We start from the raw sequence: 15550 nt of genomic DNA on the forward strand, positions 1-15550 counted from the left end.
CTAAATAGCATACTCCTGTTCTTATGTGCCTGTATGAAATTTAGCTTGAAGCTGCTGAGATACTTGGGTCAATTTTTCAGAACATAAAAAGGAAAACCTGGCAGAGAGGATTAATGGAAGGAAATCCAGCTGCTTCGATAAAGTATGTGATCCTCCCTACAAGGCTATCATTCTGCCCTTTGCCTGGGCAATGTTTAACACCTAGGCAATAAAGACACTTCACTGAAACTATTTCACCTACAGGGTAATAGCAGAGGGAAGGCCTAACCATGAAAGGCTATTGAAGCAAGCAACAATAATAGATTCAAAGGAAAACAATTAGATATAGTGTCTGGAGAAAGAGTTATAGTGAGGAGGCAGGAAGGCTAAGACCAGCCAAAAAGGGGTAGGGTTTCATGGGGCATTTTACAAATCTTGTTTTCACAATGTGCTTTGTTATTGAGCGTATTTTTAGCAGATACTTCCATACCATGTTGATTGGTAACAAATATTTATTACTTTTGTACGTGGTTGGCAAAATTAGAATTTCAACACATTAATCAGAATACCTTACAAATCCCTGGCATTTTCAGTTAGTCTGAGAAAGAAAGCTAGCTAGGAAACCTAGAGTGACTTATTCAGACATAGGATTTCCTGAGGTAAAATTCTTAGTTTATTCCGATGTCATCAAACATTATGGAGGCAGTCTTTTAGTTTAATTGCAGTGATGAGTTTGTTCTGGGCTTGTTGTCATAGAGCATAGACCAGCAATTGCCCTGCCTCATCCTTTTGGTTATAATAATTGATTTCTCTGCAAAGCATAACTCAACACATATTGTGACTTGTGAGTTACACTTGCACGCTTATTGCGGGGTGACTGAGTTGGTACTTTAGATAGAGTATAAAAACAAAAAACTACTGCGGATGCTGGAAATCCAAAACAAAAACAGAATTACCTGGAAAAACTCAGCAGGTCTGGCAGCATCGGTGGAGAAGAAAAGAGTTGACGTTTCGAGTCCACATGACCCTTCTGTTGAAGGGTCATGTGGACTCGAAACGTCGACTCTTTTCTTCTCCACTGATTATGCCAGACCTGCTGAGTTTTTCCAGGTAATTCTGCTTTAGATAGAGTAGTTCTGCAGGCACTTCTTAGGTGGGACACATTCTGTTTGTTTACAAGGTACTCAGCAGCTACACATGTGTGCTTCTACACCAAGCTCTATCTACATACTCCTGCTGCTCATTTGCAGACTACTGACTTCCAACTAACTACTAACTAACTACAGAGTTAGCCCGTGTTACTCCTCTATTGGTTACACACGGTCTTCCTTTATAACATTCTCCTTAAAGGTATACAACAAATTACATAAAACCATAGTTACCACATCCCTCCCCCTCTACTTGGAACATGTTTTTACATTTACAATTACAATCTTTTCAAAATAGAAAATTATTTACACTGATAAGTAATTTACAAATTCAGTCTTTCTGGGGGTTTCCTTTGGCGTGTAGAACGTCTCAGCTCTACGACTTCAGATGCTTTGTTAGGAACCTCATTTTCTGGAGTTGTTTGAATATCAGGTTCTTTGGCGGATACCTGCAGATCTGTTTCCTCAACTCTTGTAAGTACAACAGGCAGACACATCTGTACTAGGTTGAGTTTTCGCAACAGGAGACGTTGACTCGGTTATGAACATTATAGGAATCATTTCTTGATGATTTGTTTCTCTCTTCCTTAGATGATCCACATTTCTCAGTATGACTTGGCCTTCCGCCTTCACATGGTAAAATAGAGGTCCAGTCACTGCACTTATTTCATGTGGTAACCACTTTGGTCCTTTTCCAAAGTTCTTCACATATACCATCTCTCGCACAGTAAATTTCCTCTCATGACTATGCCAGTTGTGTCCACTTTTCTGGTTTCCTTGACCCCTAAGTTCAGCATTATTAAGCTCAATCTCGTCCTGAGACGGCATTTCATTAATAATTCCACATGTGTGACACCTGTTGTTGTAAATGTCGCTGTAAATGGCCCCGCTGCATTTCACAAGCCTGTTTTTTTTACCTGTTGTTGATGTTGACTTCCCTCAACCAGTTTCATCCTTTGAGGCTTGGTCCTCTGCCTCTCAATACCAACACTGGTAGTTTGGCTCCTGTAATGGACAGTAACTCTACTTACACCCTTGACTTGGATATCTTCACCCATGTAAGTTTTTAATTTGGTATCAGTTTCTTCCAAATTTAATTTATGTTCACCACAATTCAGGTATTTGAAGGTGTGTTCACCAATTACTGTAATGGAAGCTCCTGTGTCCACTTCCATCCGAATAGGTCTACCATTCATTTTTACGTTACAAAAATAAGTTTTGTTTTCCCTGCATTCAAATTAAATAATGATTAAATATCTGAATTTTTTGCTTCAGGCTTTTCTACACTGTAAATTTCATGGTGTTTTCTCTTTTGAAAAGCAGCAGGGCCATTTACAGCGAGAGAGTGCTTGTGAAAAGCAGTGGGGCCATTTAGAGAGAGAGAGCGCTTGTAAAAAGCAACAGGGCCATATACAGCGAGAGAGTGCTTGTGAAAAGCAGCGGGGACGTTTAGAGAGAGAGGCCGCTTGTAAAAAGCAACAGGGCCATATACAGTGAGAGAGCACTTGTGAAAAGCAGTGGGGACATTTACAGCGAGAGGGCACTTGTGAAAAGCAGCGGGGCCATTTACAGCGAGAAAGCGCTTGTGAAAAGCAGCGGGGACATTTACAGTGAGACAGCATTTGTGATAAGCAGCGGGGGTATTTACAGCGAGAGAGCGCTTGTGAAAAGCAGCGGGGCCATTTACAGCGAGAGAGTGCTTGTGAAAAGCAGTGGGGACATTTAGAGAGAGAGAGCGCTTGTAAAAAGCAACAGGGCCATATACAGTGAGAAAGCGCTTGTGAAAAGCAGTGGGGACATTTACAATGAGAGAGTGCTTGTGAAAAGCAGTGGGGACATTTACATTGAGAGGGCGCTTGTGAAAAGCAGCAGGGCCATTTACAGCGAGAGAGTACTTGTGAAAAGCAGTGGGGGCATTTAGAGAGAGAGAGCGCTTGTAAAAAGCAGCAGGGCCATTTACAGCGAGAGAGCGCTTGTGAAAAGCAGCAGGGCCATTTACAGCGAGAGAGCGCTTGTGAAAAGCAGTGGGAACATTTACAGCGAGAGGGCGCTTGTGAAAAGCAGCAGGGCCATTTACAGTGAGAGAGCACTTGTGAAAAGCAGCGGGGCCATTTACAGCGAGAAAGCGCTTGTGAAAAGCAGTGGGAACATTTACAGCGAGAGGGCGCTTGTGAACAGCAGTAGGGCCATTTACAGCGAGGGAGCGCTTGTGAAAAGCAGCAGGGCCATTTACAGCGAGAAAGCGCTTGTGAAAAGCAGTGGGAACACTTACAGCGAGAGGGCGCTTGTGAAAAGCAGCAGGGCCATTTACAGCGAGGGAGCGCTTGTGAAAAGCAGCGGGGCCGCTTGTGAAAAGCAGCGGGGCCATTTAAAGTGAGAGAGCGCTTGTGAAAAGCAGCGGGGATATTTACAGCGAGACAGCATTTGTGAAAAGCAGCGGGGACATTTACAGCGAGACAGCATTTGTGATAAGCAGTGGGGGCATTTACAGCGAGAGAGCGCTTGTGAATAGCAGCCGGGACATTTACAGCGAGAGTGTGTTTGTGAAAAGCAGTGGGGGCATTTACAGCCATAGCGCTTGTGAAAAGCAGCGGGGCCACTTACAGCCATATTGTTTGTGGAAAGTAGCAGGACTACTTACAGCGAGAGAGTGTGAGAGAAGCAATGGTGCCCTTACGAGTGAGAGGAGCGTGACCTTTAACACCGAGAGTGCGAGAAGAGAGTGACCTTGCTCGAGTAGAATGAGAGACCATTAAAAATCATGAGAGGGAAAAGAGTGCGGAGAGCAGCTGATTGGTGAGTAGGATTGGTGAGTATTTCTATCTTTAAAGTAAAAGTAATATCTTTAGTTTGTGTTTAGAACTCTAGTCTTTTTTTTCTCTTTTTCTTATAGATAGCATGTTAAGTATAAGATCAATACTGGTGTGTATAAAAAATAATTATAATAAAGGGTAAAGAGCGGGGATATGAGAGTAATTAATTAATAATTTGAATAAAATACAATAGTGATGGCAGGATGGGTGATGTGTTGTAGCTGCAACATATGGCAGCTGCTGGACACCAAGATGATCCAGAGCGAATGCATCTGTACCAGGCGTTTGCAGCTCAAGGAACTTGGATCTGAGTTAAGGAGCTGGAGTCCGAGCTGTGGACATTGCGCCACATCAGGGAAGGGAAAAGTTACCTGGACACTTTGCTCCAGGAGTTGGTCACACCCCTCTGATTAGATAATTCAAATTTGGTCAGTGATCAGGGACAGGAGGGTGTGACTGCAGGTGAAGCAGGTTTGGGGACACGAGGGTAGCATTTGAGGAGCCTCGGCCCCTGCAATTGTCCAACAGTTATAAGGTGTTTGTAAGCTATGTGGATGAGAGCAGGGACTGCAGGGAGGATGAGTGAACTGACCACGGCACCGTGGTACAGGGAGACGTTCAAGTGGGGGGAGGAAATATGAATCCAGTAGTGGTGGGGGACAGTATAATTAGGGGGATAGATACTGTTCTCTGCAGCCATGAGAGTGAATCCCGAAGGCTGTGTTGCCTGCCTGATGGCAGGGTGAAGGACATCTCCTCAAGGCTGGAGAGGAACTTGTAGTGGGGCGGGGTGGGGGGGTGACATCCAGTTGTCAAGTTGTCGTCGTCCACCCTGGTACCAAGGACATTGATAGGACGAGAAAAGAGGTTCTGCTGAAAGAATTTGAACAGTTAGGAGCTAAATTAAAAAGCAGAACCTTCAAGGTAATAATCTCTGAATTACCACCTGAGCCACAGGCAAACTGGCATAGGGTAAATAAAGTCAAGGAGTTAAATGCGTGGCTCAAAGATTGGCGTGGGAGGAATAGGTTTCAGTTCATGGGGCACTGGCATCGGTGCTGGGGTAGAAGGGAGCTGTTCCGGTGGGACAGACTTCACTTGAACCGTGCGGGGACCAGTGTCCTGGTGAATCGAATAACTAGGGCTGTAGAGAGGGCTTTAAATTAAATAGAGGGGGGGAGGGTTCTGGAAAGGGGACATGTAGGCTTACAAACCAAAAGGATATGGCAGCATTGCAGAACATTCTATTTAGGTAATGATCCCCAGAGTGTGACAGGAAGGGGCAGAGTGTACAAACATAAAAAAACAGCAGCAAATAGGGTCAAAGGGGGAAAAAAATAGTAAAAAGGCAAGATTAATGGCTCTTTTCTTGAATGCACGTAGTATTTGGAACAAAACAATTGAATTAACGGCACAAAGAGAGGTTAATGGGTTTGATCTTATAGCCATTATGGAGGTGTGGTTACAAGGTGATCAAAGCTGAGAACTAAATTTTCAGGGGTATGTGACTTTTTGAAGGGACAGGCAGGAGGGAAAGGGTGGTGGGGTAGCTTTGTTGGCACGAGATGGAATAAGTACGATAGCAAGAAAGGATCTTGGATCGGAAGATTCAAATCCATATGTGGGGAGGTAAGAAATAACAAGGGGAAGAAGACACTGGTGGGAGTAGCCTATAGGCCCCCCAACACTAACTACACTGTTGGACAGAGAATAAATAATGAAGGCATGTAAAAAAGGCAGTACATTAATCATGGGTGACTTTAATCTTCATGTAGATTGGGAAAATCAAATTAGCAGAGGTAGCCACGAGCAAGGAGTGTATTCGGGACAATTTCCTGGAACAATATGCTGTGGATCCAACCAGGGATCAGGCTATTTTGGATCTGTTAATGTGTAATGAGGCAGGTTTAATAACTGACCTCAGAGTAAAAGATACCCATGAAACAGTAACCATAATGTGGTAGAATTTAGCTCTCAGTTTGAGTGTGAGAAACTTGGGTCAGAAACAACTGTGCAAAACTTAAATAAAGGTAATTACAAAGGAATGAGGGGAGAGTTGGCTGGAGTGGACTGGGATAGGATTTTAGCAGAAAAAAACGGTTGATGAACAATGGTAGACGTTTAAGAAAATAGTTCATGACTCACAACAAAGATATATCCCAGTGAGGAAGAAGGATTCAAGGAAGGGGATAAACCAACCATGGTTAACCAAGGAAGTTAAGGACACTATCAAAGTAAAAGAAAAGACTTAAAATGTGGCAAAGATTAGTGGTAAGCCAGAGGATTGGGAAAGTTTCAAAAACCAACAAAAGATGACCAAAAAAGTGATAAAGAGTGAGAAAATAAACTTTAAGGGTAAACTAGCAAGTAATATAAAAACGGAAAGCAAGAGCTTCTTTAAATACATAAAAATGAAGAGAGAGACCAAAGTGAACATAGGCCCCTAAGAAAATGAGTCTGGGGAAATAATAATGGGTAACCAGGAACTGGCAGAGGAGTTGAATAAATACTTTACTTCAGTCTTCATGGTAGAAGACACAAATAGCATTCCAATACTAAATAATGAAGGGGAAAAAGAGGAAGAGGAAATAAATATAATAACTATCACTAGAGAAAAACTAGAGGGAAACTAATGGAGCTAGAGGCTAATAAGTCACCTGGACCTGATGGGTTGCATCCTAGGATATTAAAGGAAGTAGCTACAGAGATAGTGGATGCACTGGTAGTAATCTTCCAAGAATCTGTAGATTCTGGAAAAGTCCCAGAGGATTGGAAAACTGCCAATGTAACACCCTTATTCAAAAAGTGAGGGAGTCAAAAAACAGGAAACTATAGGTCAGTTATCTTAACATCTATCATTGGGAAAATATTAGAGTCTATTATAAAGGATGTTATAGCAGAGCATTTAGAATTACATAATCTAATCAAGCAGAGTCAACATGGCTTCATGAAGGGGAAATCATGCCTGACAAATTTATTAAAATTCTTTGAGGAGGTAACAAGCAGGATAGATAAAGGGGAACCAGTAGATGTAATATATTTGGATTTCCAAAAGGCATTCGATAAGGTACCGCAAGTAAGGCTACTTAATAAGAGAAGAGGCCATGGTGTTGGGGGTAGTATATTAGCATGGATAGAGGATTGGCTAACTAATAGAAGACAGAGAGTTGGATGAGAGAAGTGAATGTGCTATCACCAAATTTGTGGATGATACAAAAATAGGTGGGAAGGCAAGTGGTGAGAATGACATGAGTCTACAAAGGGATATAGACAGGTTAAGTGAGTGGCCAAAAAAGTGGCAGATGGAATATAATGTGGGAAAATGTGAGGTTGTGCACTTTGGCAGGAAGAATAGAGGAGCTGAATATTATTTAAATGGAGAGACACTGCAGAAGGCTGCAACACAGTGGGATTTGGAAGTTCTTGTGCATGAATCCCAAAAAGCTAACATACAAGTTCAACAGGTAATAGGGAAGGCAGATGGAATGTTGGCTTTTATTTCAAAGGGAATGGAGTGTAAAAATAGGGAAGTCCTGCTAAAACTATACAAGGCACTAGTTAGTCCACACCTAGAATACTGTGAACAGTTTTGGTCACCTTATCTAAGGAAAGATATTACTGGGTTGGAGGCTGTCCAGAGAAGGTTCACTAGGTTGATTCCGGGTACAGAGGGATTTTCTTATGAGGAGAGATTGAGTAGGTTGGGCCTGTACTCATTGGAGTTTAGAAGAATGAGAGGTGACCTTGTTGGAACATATAAGATTCTTAGGGAGTTAGACAGATTTTTAATCAGTAAGGGAATTGAGGGTTATGGGGAAAAGGCAGGAAAGTGGAGTTGTGGATTATTCACACTGCACACTAAAGGATCTCTGAGCATATAGTCAAAGATGTACCAAACTCCTATGTTCTGTTAGCTGTTTCAAACTTCCAATTAACAAGCACCTGTCTCCCTTGGGGCTCTATTTCTTGAATTAAACTTGAAACATTGCATCGTTACCGAGGGCTTTGGCTAGTAATGACCCTTCACGCGGTCCATCAATTTGTCAAAATCTTTCGAATCTGGGGCACAGGGTGCCATCAAACTTCAAATTAAGCCATAGGCTTTATTCCCACATGTAGATAAGAGGATTGTCGGCCTCTTCTCTTCCTCCGTAATGTTGTTCATTTGGAAATTGAATGTGAGGCGTTCAATATAATGAGACCAATCGTCTGTGGCTGGATCGAATTGATCAATTCTCCCGAATTGTAGCATGCTTTGAGGGTATTACTTCAATGATTTGAACGGAAACTTCTACTTACTCCGAATGTGCGAGGTACAGCCCGATTTTAATTCTTTTGACTTCCCATGTGATTTTACTCCTGACGTTAGTTTGTTGTATCTTTCTTCTATCCTCGCTTTTTCCCCCTTTCTCCTTGTCGCCGGTTTGTTGTGTCCTCGTCGCAAGTTTGTTGGGTCTCCGCCTTATCCTCATTTTTCCTTGTTTTATCCTCGTACCCTCGTCATATCTTTGTCACCAGTTTGTTGTGAATAGTCAATCACACTTGCATGCTTGTTGCTGGGCGACCGAGTTGGTACTTTCTGCAGACACTTCTTAGTTGGATCACATTCTGTTTATTTATAAGGTACTCAGAAGCCACACATGTGTTTTTCTACACCAAACTCTGTCTACATACTTCTGCTGCTCACTTGCAGACTACTGACTTCCAATTGACTACTAACTAACTACAGAGTTAGCTCACACTACTCCTCTATTGGTTCCACAAGGTCATGTGATCTTCCATTATAACGTCCTTCTTAAAGGTATACAACACATTAGATAAAACCATAGTTACCACAAAACACAATTAAAACTTTCTTCTCTGGCAACTGTGTAATTCAGGTGTAGAATAGGATTAATGGTGAAGTGTTTTCGATTTTCGGTGGGAAGAAACATAAATATTGGTAAATCTGCTGTTTCTCCTTGTATTTGTTCCTACATGAGAATTGAGCAAGGCTCTGAATTCTGAGATGCTTTCATCCATAGTAAACAAAAAGCTTCTCAAATCAGTACTGTAACATTTCAAGTGGGAGGTTTATGGAATAAACACTACCCATTCCCTTTTGACTTGCTATCAATGCTTGTTACTTGTCTTTTAAGCTTGCTAGATATATTCCCTCTGCATACTCCTGTTGGAAGGAACAAGCCTTTCCTCCCATCTGTTGGGAGATATTATGGGTTTTATTGCCTTTGAATTGGGAAAGAAAATTGTTAAGGACCCTGTTAATACCGGAGTATAAGCTTCAATGAATCAGTACTCCTCAAGTCAGGAGGTCGAGTTCAAACCACACTATAGGATTTGAACATATAATCTATGCTGACACTTCATTGCAGCACTGAGGAAATGCTGCACCAGAGATGCTGGCTTACAGATGTTATTAAATTGATGGATGTAAAAGGTCTCGGGGCAATATTCAAAGAGCAGAGAGCTCTCCTTGTTTTCTGACCAACATTTCTCTCTCAATCAACACCACCAAATGCAGGTTGACTGGTCATTTAGTTCACTTGCATGTATGTGAGAGCTAATGTGGAAATTAGCTGCCACATTTGACTACGCAACAGTTACTGCATTGTAAAATAGTGAATTAGTTGTGAAGCACTTTGAGATATCATGAAGATGTGATAAAGACTTTATATAACTCTTTCTAAATATCAGGGCACTATTATTGTTATAAGGCATCCCTTGCTGTCCTTTGCGAATGTCTGTATGGCACAATAGTCTTAAGGTTGTTTACAGCGATTTACTACAGGAGTATTTTTATGAATTTACACTCTCTTGCATGCAAGGAATTCAGGTACTTCAGGTGATTTTCTATTTATTGATGTTAATGGATGGAAAATCATGGGGGTGTATGTCTGAATTCTAGTGAACAGATCTCTGAAATAAAAACAGAAAGGGCTGGAAAGACTCAGCAAGTCTGGCAGCATCTGCATAGAGAGAAATGAAGTTAATGTTTTGAGTCTCTATGATGCTCTTTTGGAACTGAACTCAGAACCTGGAACTGAAGATTGAAAATTACCCATTAAATATATAACAAAATAGCTAACCAATTTAGTTGAATGATTCAGAAACTCTCTCTAGTTACAGAAAGTCCATCCCCAAAGTCCAAAGTTGAATCAGAAGTCTCACACGATTGTGCAATATTAAACTTCCTTTAAATACTCATTGGATGAGATGTACAAATGTCATTCAAATAAACCAAAATACCCTGTAAGGAGATGCTATTAATATGGGACAATGGGGGAAAAAATGCAAGTGAATTTAATGGGCTGAATAATATGGCTGGGGTGAGGGTAGTGGATGGCTCAACCCCCACAGGAGGCAATGTCAGCGTGGAGCCGACCTATTCCACGCTGGCCCACCCTGCAGCCATAACATGCTGCGGGCGAACTTAAAAAGGGTCAAGTGGGACTTCTACCCCTTACTAATTGGCCGGCAGCTCCATCTGTCCTGGCAGCACCAAGAGCGCTTTAGTGGGCGATGCCGGGACTACAACACGAGGAGGTAGAAGGCCCTTGAAACCCTGAAGTCGGTAACTCCAAAGTCTAGGTCAGAAAGTGAGGTGGCGGTGGGGGGAAGGGGGCTGTGTTTAAGGCTGCACAGGGTTAGGAAGAAAGGTTCTATCTTAGGTGGGCCGATCCCAATCCACAAAGGGCAGCCTCCAAAGATTGAACCCCCCTTTCTTCCTGCCGTTTGATGAATGTAGTTAAGAAAATGGGCTGCCCACTCCAACCAGTTGCCCATGTCAAACATTTGGCTGTGGGTAACGTATAACGAGGGTCAATTGACTTGGTAACAAGCCTAATTGATCCTTGATTACCTATTTAAATATGGTAGGCGGGCTGCCAATTTCAGCACCTCCCCACTCCTCTCCGTCCGCCACGTATTATGGGAGGGAGCTTGGGGGTAGATGGGAAGATGGTGGGGTGGGTACATGCCCCAGCCCGCCCACCCTGCTGGAAACATGCATAGTGGGGCGCAGCACAATGCCAGTAAATGTGAGGTGGCACATTTTGGCTTTTCAAAAAAAAGTAATACTTTGAATGGAGGGAAGTTGGATGATGTAGAAGAGCAGGGAGATTTGGGTGTTGAGGTTAACAAGGCATTAAGAGCAGCAACTCGACTGGATAAGGCCATAAAATAAGCTAACCGAAAACTTGGTTTTATAGCAAGAGGTATAGGATATAAAAGTCAATGTGAAATAGGGAACCTGTAGAGAATCTTAGTAAAATTGCAGCTGGAATACCATGCCATTGGACGTATGTTGAGTCAGTAGATTCATTAGGATGTGACGTGGTATAAGGAAGTACAATTATGAAGAAAAACCTGTCAACTGGGATTGCTTTCACTAAAACAGGAGATTATGGGAAGATTTGATGGAGGTGTTTAAAATTTTGAAAGGATGAGAGAGAGAAGTTAAAATAGATAATAGCAAAATACTACGGATTCCCTATGGAGTGAAGATCTCCAGAGGAGATGAGGTCAGTGACAATCCTGGAAACAATGGCTTGATGTTTGGTGGTAGGTGTCAGCCTGTTCCTGCCCCACGGAAGTAATTTCTTCCTATCTTGACCCCATTCCCTCTCCCCTTGTCCTGTCTCGTCCCACCTATCTTTATGATTCCTCTGATGCCCTATGTCATATCAACAATATCCAGTTTCCTGATCCCAATCGCTGCTGCCTCACCATGGATGTCCAATCCCTCTACACCTCCATCCCCCACCAGGTGGTCTGAGGCCTGTTCACTTTTTCTTTGAACAGAGGCCTACAGTCCCCATCAACCACCACCCTCCACCTGGATGAACTTGTTTTCTCACTGAACAGTTACTCCTTTAATTTGTCTCACTTCCTCCAAGCAAAAGGTGTGGCTGTGGATACCCACATGGGCCCCAGTTATGCTTGTATCTTTGTGGGGTATGTGGAACATTCCTTGTTCCAGTCCTACTCAGGCCCCCTCCCACAACTCTATTTTTGGTACATCGATAATTGTTTCAGTGCCGCTTCATGCTCTCGTCTGGACCTGGAAAAATGTATCAATTTTGCTTCCAATTTCTACCCCTCTCTCAACTTCACATTGACCATCTCCAACACTTCCCTTTTCTTCCTTGACCTCTCTGTCTCCATTTCTGGTGATAGACTGTCCACCAATATTCATTACAAGCCCATCGACTCCCACAGCTACCTCGACTACAGCTCCTCACACCCTGTTTCCTGTAAGGATTCCACCCCATTCTCCCAGTTCCTCTACCTCCGTCACATCTGTTCCAATGATCCAAAATGGCGCTTCTGATGTGTCTTCCTTTTCCCTTAACAGAGGCTTCTCCCCCACTGTGGTTGAAGGGGCCCTCAACCGTGTCCGACCCATCTCCCACACCTCTGCCATCACCCCTTCCCCTCCCTCCCTGAACCATGGTAGAGTCATCCTTGTCCTCACTTTTCACTCCACCAGCCTCCGCATTCAAAGGATCATCCTCCGCCATTTCTGTCAATCCAGCATGATGCCACCACCAAACACATCTTTGTTCATTTTTTTAACTCTTTTCCCCCAAACACACCCCATCCCCCCACAGGGCCACCTGTGACTAGTTTTTATGTTTTGCTTTCACAGAGTGCTGACCTTGTCCTGCTATTAACACCTTCTGCTATCTTACCTTTATGCCGCTATCAGCACCTTTATTCTTTATCATTTTCATTAACACTCCTTTTGTCTTGTGACCATGACACCTTTGTCAATCTCTCCTTAGCTGTCACCCATCCCTGACCTTCCATCTTGCTCCACCCCCTCTTAAAAGCAAAGTATAAAATCCATCATATCACATTTCTACTTCTCTTTAGCTCTGAAGGAGAGTCATACAGACTTGAAGCATGAACTCTGGGCCGGAATTTCCCATCGGCGACCGGGGGGTGGGGGTGGGAGTGTGGGGCCCGCTCGCCGATGTGTAAAATGACGCGTGGTGACGTCAGGCCGATCTCCCGACGTTACCGCACCCAATTTAAATTTTCCAGAAGGCGGGGGCTCAGCAAAATCAGCTGTGCACCAGCTGACCTGTCAATGGCCAATTGAGGCCATTGACAGAGTCATTAAACTAATTAGTGGACCTGCCCGTCCAACCTTAAGGATTGCTGGCAGGCCAGGAGCCCCGACGAGAATTAGAAAAAGCATGAAGCCTCTTCATGGGTGGGATAAGGTTTCAGTAGGTTTTAAAACATTTTAATAAAGTTTTTGTAAAAATTATGGACACGTCCCAACTCATGTAACAGTGTCACATGAGGGGACATGTTAGGGAAATTTTATTATTCTATTTTTAGCTTTTTTACATTTAGAGCCGATCTCCTTGAGGCTACATTTAGTTTCTGTGCAGACGTCACGCTGGGCGGGCCTTAATTGGCCCGCCCATGTAAAATTGCGCCGCATCCCCAATCGGGGGCGCCGACCAGAACCGCATCCGTGCGCGCCCGCCCTTCAACTTTGCCCACAGATGCTGCCAGACCTGCTGAGTTTTTCTAGCATTTTCTGTTTTCATTTAAGTTATAAACAGACTCTTTCTGGGGGTTGCATGAGGGGACATAAATACCCCAGTGAGTGTAAGAGATTTGTAGCAGAACTCAGGACTTTTTTTTAACAGTACGAGGCTGTGGAATGAGAGTTAGTGACAGAAACCTTATCAATATTTAAGAATGGGTTAGATAATTGCTCAAAGGAAAGGCGATAAAGGGATGTGGAAAAAGAAATCGCACATGAGATTGGGACTATTGCTTGTATGGAGGTTAAATAACAACTGTTTCAAATGCAGTAAAGTATGTTCCAGTGGAATGAGTAAAATGATAGAAATATCACTGACACTGCCAAGAATGCTTATTCAACCACTAGCACTAAATAGATTATTTGGTAATCCATTCATTTATTCATTTATGATTTTGCTATGTGCAAATTCAATGTTGTTTGCTTATATAAGAATAGTGAGGACATTTCAATCTTCTGGTTACTAAGTGGTTTAGAATGTCCTGAGGGCATGATAAAATGCTATATAAATGCAATACTTTTTCTAGCAGCAAGTGTACCTCAAGTGACACATACCAGTAGTAAGCAGGGAATTTGCAATATCCAAGTGTATTGGGGAATAAATTCACTCATGTAGCCCCACTGCAGACTTATGTCAATTCACAGGGGCAGGTTGTGCCCTGGGCCATTACCTGCATTACCCACATGGTGTTCTTCATTGAAGAACTACTTTTTAGGCTGGCCCTCGGGATCAAGGATGACTTTCTTCCACTCTAGTTGGATGGGGTCTGTGATGGTTGATATGTCCAATGTGCCATCAGTGGACTTTGCCACATGCAAAGCAGGTGGTGCTTGGAGGGTTGGATAGATGGATTGTTTGGGGGTTTGTACACTCTCTCTGCTGTCTTAAATTTGGCTCTGCATATTCCTGACAAAGTCTCTCAAAGTGTTTGGTGCCTTCCCGAATGAACCTTCTCCATTTTGGTTGGTTACAAGCCATAGAGTCCCATGAGTTGGCGGGGATGTTTGACCTCTTTAGGGATGCTCTGAGGGCATCCCTGAAGCATTTCCGCTGTCCTCCTGGAGTCTCCTGCCACGACTGAGTTCTGAGAAGAGCAGTTGCTTCAGGTGTCTGGTATGAGGCATATGAGTGACATGTTCTGCCCAGCAGAGCTGGTTTAGAGTGGTTTTTGCTGGGCATGTTGGCTTAGAAGAATACGACATGGCCAATAAATATAGTGGAGCGCAGTGTTGTCTACCCCAGTGAATCAACTCGACATAAGCCTACAGTGGTGCTATACAAACAGATAACTCCCTTGTTGTCTCCTAAGAGAACCTATTCATTATCTATCATTAGTTGTGTGTGAACACATTCATGGTTTGCGATCATGCTCCTTAGTTACAAGATTTGAATCTCCTTCCATTTTGCTTTCCTGAAGAGCATCTTGGCTGGTAACTGCACCAAGGTGATAACATGTGGTACCACAATACTTTGGAACATGACAGTTGAGTTTTGGGGTTGAGTCCAAAAAGGAATTTTTCAACCACACCAGCATTAAAGAATATGAGAATACCTACACTGTGAACCTGTACTCAGACTATGATATTATGGAGACAGATAAACATCAGTGGTATTCCAACAACTCGCAGAAGAAGTAAGGACTAATTTTTACTGCTCTGGCAGTTAAGGTTTCCTTTGATGCTACACAGAGAAACACTTGTGTTAGTTAGAGACTGTTAGCCTGTACCAGTCTATCATTCTATAGAACAGTGTTTCTGTTCACTAGTACATTATTGCCACTAAGCTGAACTGTTTTTATACAAAATTATCAACATGCGTAGTTGTCTGGGGTTTGTATCTAACCAGTCAAATAAACTAATACGTTCTGTTGGATCAAATTTACCAGAAGTTTTTTTAGGAATGAGGACTTTCATGTCATATTAAAGGCAAAACTCATCCTCTTGTTTCCTTGTATTAACAAAGGATAACTAGTCAAATCTATAGGGAAATTGATAACATTGAAATTAAAACTGGAAATTGCAGGAGAACTCTGTTGTAAAATGGATTT

This window comes from Cetorhinus maximus, chromosome 9 (genome assembly GCF_964194155.1).
Source record: "Cetorhinus maximus chromosome 9, sCetMax3.hap1.1, whole genome shotgun sequence".
NCBI lineage: Eukaryota > Metazoa > Chordata > Chondrichthyes > Lamniformes > Cetorhinidae > Cetorhinus > Cetorhinus maximus.